Source organism: Pagrus major, chromosome 10 (genome assembly GCF_040436345.1).
Source record: "Pagrus major chromosome 10, Pma_NU_1.0".
Taxonomy (NCBI): domain Eukaryota; kingdom Metazoa; phylum Chordata; class Actinopteri; order Spariformes; family Sparidae; genus Pagrus; species Pagrus major.
In genome coordinates this window covers 25,194,665-25,199,025 of record NC_133224.1, presented here as the reverse complement: position 1 = coordinate 25,199,025, position 4,361 = coordinate 25,194,665, and positions in this window count along the sequence as shown.

The window sequence follows — 4,361 nt, the reverse complement described above, 5'->3', positions numbered from 1 at the left end:
ATATTCACCAAAAATACAAATTCCACCGGAATCCGATGGGGACTGCTGTGTCTCGTTCAGCCAGTAGAGGACCACATTCGTGCCGAATTTCGAGTCAATCGGTCAAAAGACGACCGTAACCCTAACCCTAGCCCCATAACCCTAACCCTAACTGCAGCCTTAAGCCAGTCTCATGAAACATTGTCCCTTTTCACTAAAATATTCACCAAAAATACAAATTCCACCGGAATCCGATGGGGACTGCTGTGTCTCGTTCAGCCAGTAGAGGACCACATTCGTGCCGAATTTCGAGTAAATCGGTCAAAAGACGACCGTAACCCTAACCCTAGCCCCATAACCCTAACCCTAACTGCAGCCTTAAGCCAGTCTCATGAAACATTGTCCCTTTTCACTAAAATATTCACCAAAAATACAAATTCCACCGGAATCCGATGGGGACTGCTGTGTCTCGTTCAGCCAGTAGAGGACCACATTCGTGCCGAATTTCGAGTCAATCGGTCAAAAGACGACCGTAACCCTAACCCTAGCCCCATAACCCTAACCCTAACTGCAGCCTTAAGCCAGTCTCATGAAACATTGTCCCTTTTCACTAAAATATTCACCAAAAATACAAATTCCACCGGAATCCGATGGAGACTGCTGTGTCTCGTTCAGCCAGTATAGGAGCACATTTTGCATCGATTTCGAGTCAATCGGTCCAAAGACCTGGAAGCTATTGAAAAAATGGGCCACTTTTTTCACTAAAATATTCACCAAAAATACAAATTCCACCGGAATCCAATGGGGACTGCTGTGTCTCGTTCAGCCAGTAGAGGACCACATTCGTGCCGAATTTCGAGTCAATCGGTCAAAAGACGACCGTAACCCTAACCCTAGCCCCTTAACCCGAACCCTAACTGCAGCCTTAAGCCAGTCTCATGAAACATTGTCCCTTTTCACTAAAATATTCACCAAAAATACAAATTTCACCGGAATCCGATGGGGACTGATGTGTCTCGTTCAGCCCGTATAGGAGCACATTTGGGAGCGATTTCGAGTCAATCGGTCCAAAGACCTGGAAGCTATTGAAAAAATGGGCCACTTTTTTCACTAAAATATTCACCAAAAATACAAATTCCACCGGAATCCGATGGGGACTGCTGTGTCTCGTTCAGCCCATATAGGAGCACATTTGGGAGCGATTTCGAGTCAATCGGTTCAAAGACCTGGAAGCTATTGAAAAAATGGGCCACTTTTTTCACTAAAATATTCACCAAAAATACAAATTTCACCGGAATCCAATGGGAACTGCTGTGTCTCGTTCAGCCAGTAGAGGACCACATTCGTGCCGAATTTCGAGTCAATCGGTCAAAAGACGACCGTAACCCTAACCCTAGCCCCATAACCCTAACCCTAACTCCAGTCTTAAGCCAGTCTCAGGAAACATTGTCCCTTTTCACTAAAATATTCACCAAAAATACAAATTTCACCGGAATCCGATGGGGACTGCTGTGTCTCGTTCAGCCAGTATAGGAGCACATTTGGGAGCGATTTCGAGTCAATCGGTCCAAAGACCTGGAAGCTATTGAAAAAATGGTCCACTTTTTTCACTAAAATATTCACCAAAAATACAAATTCCACCGGAATCCGATGGGGACTGCTGTGTCTCGTTCAGCCCATATAGGAGCACATTTGGGAGCGATTTCGAGTCAATCGGTTCAAAGACCTGGAAGCTATTGAAAAAATGGGCCACTTTTTTCACTAAAATATTCACCAAAAATACAAATTCCACCAGATTCCGATGGAGACTGCTGTGTCTCGTTCAGCCAGTATAGGAGCACATTTGGCAGCGATTTCGAGTCAATCGGTCCAAAGACCTGGAAGCTATTGAAAAAATGGGCCACTTTTTTCACTAAAATATTCACCAAAAATACAAATTCCACCGGAATCCGATGGGGACTGCTGTGTCTCGTTCAGGCCGTATAGGAGCACATTTGGGAGCGATTTCGAGTCAATCGGTCCAAAGACCTGGAAGCTATTGAAAAAATGGGCCACTTTTTTCACTAAAATATTCACCAAAAATACAAATTTCACCGGAATCCAATGGGAACTGCTGTCCCTCGTTCAGCCAGTAGAGGACCACATTCGTGCCGAATTTCGAGTCAATCGGTCAAAAGACGACCGTAACCCTAACCCTAGCCCCATAACCCTAACCCTAACTGCAGCCTTAAGCCAGTCTCATGAAACATTGTCCCTTTTCACTAAGATATTCACCAAAAATACAAATTCCACCGGAATCCGATGGGGACTGCTGTGTCTCGTTCAGCCCGTATAGGAGCACATTTGGGAGCGATTTTGAGTCAATCGGTCCAAAGACCTGGAAGCTATTGAAAAAATGGGCCACTTTTTTCACTAAAATATTCACCAAAAATACAAATTCCACCGGAATCCGATGGGGACTGCTGTGTCTCGTTCAGCCAGTAGAGGACCACATTCGTGCCGAATTTCGAGTCAATCGGTCAAAAGACGACTGTAACCCTAACCCTAGCCCCATAACCCTAACCCTAACTGCAGCCTTAAGCCAGTCTCATGAAACATTGTCCCTTTTCACTAAAATATTCACCAAAAATACAAATTCCACCGGAATCAGATGGGGACTGCTGTGTCTCGTTCAGCCAGTATAGGAGCACATTTGGCAGCGATTTCGAGTCAATCGGTTCAAAGACCTGGAAGCTATTGAAAAAATGGGCCACTTTTTTCACTAAAATATTCACCAAAAATACAAATTTCACCGGAATCCGATGGGGACTGCTGTGTCTCGTTCAGCCCATATAGGAGCACATTTGGGAGCGATTTCGAGTCAATCGGTTCAAAGACCTGGAAGCTATTGAAAAAATGGGCCACTTTTTTCACTAAAATATTCACCAAAAATACAAATTCCACCGGAATCCGATGGGGACTGCTGTGTCTCGTTCAGCCAGTAGAGGACCACATTCGTGCCGAATTTCGAGTCAATCGGTCAAAAGACGACTGTAACCCTAACCCTAGCCCCATAACCCTAACCCTAACTGCAGCCTTAAGCCAGTCTCATGAAACATTGTCCCTTTTCACTAAAATATTCACCAAAAATACAAATTCCACCGGAATCAGATGGGGACTGCTGTGTCTCGTTCAGCCAGTATAGGAGCACATTTGGCAGCGATTTCGAGTCAATCGGTTCAAAGACCTGGAAGCTATTGAAAAAATGGGCCACTTTTTTCACTAAAATATTCACCAAAAATACAAATTTCACCGGAATCCGATGGGGACTGCTGTGTCTCGTTCAGCCCATATAGGAGCACATTTGGGAGCGATTTCGAGTCAATCGGTTCAAAGACCTGGAAGCTATTGAAAAAATGGGCCACTTTTTTCACTAAAATATTCACCAAAAATACAAATTCCACCAGATTCCGATGGAGACTGCTGTGTCTCGTTCAGCCAGTATAGGAGCACATTTGGCAGCGATTTCGAGTCAATCGGTCCAAAGACCTGGAAGCTATTGAAAAAATGGGCCACTTTTTTCACTAAAATATTCACCAAAAATACAAATTCCACCGGAATCCGATGGGGACTGCTGTGTCTCGTTCAGGCCGTATAGGAGCACATTTGGGAGCGATTTCGAGTCAATCGGTCCAAAGACCTGGAAGCTATTGAAAAAATGGGCCACTTTTTTCACTAAAATATTCACCAAAAATACAAATTTCACCGGAATCCAATGGGAACTGCTGTCCCTCGTTCAGCCAGTAGAGGACCACATTCGTGCCGAATTTCGAGTCAATCGGTCAAAAGACGACCGTAACCCTAACCCTAGCCCCATAACCCTAACCCTAACTGCAGCCTTAAGCCAGTCTCATGAAACATTGTCCCTTTTCACTAAGATATTCACCAAAAATACAAATTCCACCGGAATCCGATGGGGACTGCTGTGTCTCGTTCAGCCCGTATAGGAGCACATTTGGGAGCGATTTTGAGTCAATCGGTCCAAAGACCTGGAAGCTATTGAAAAAATGGGCCACTTTTTTCACTAAAATATTCACCAAAAATACAAATTCCACCGGAATCCGATGGGGACTGCTGTGTCTCGTTCAGCCAGTAGAGGACCACATTCGTGCCGAATTTCGAGTCAATCGGTCAAAAGACGACTGTAACCCTAACCCTAGCCCCATAACCCTAACCCTAACTGCAGCCTTAAGCCAGTCTCATGAAACATTGTCCCTTTTCACTAAAATATTCACCAAAAATACAAATTCCACCGGAATCAGATGGGGACTGCTGTGTCTCGTTCAGCCAGTATAGGAGCACATTTGGCAGCGATTTCGAGTCAATCGGTTCAAAGACCTGGA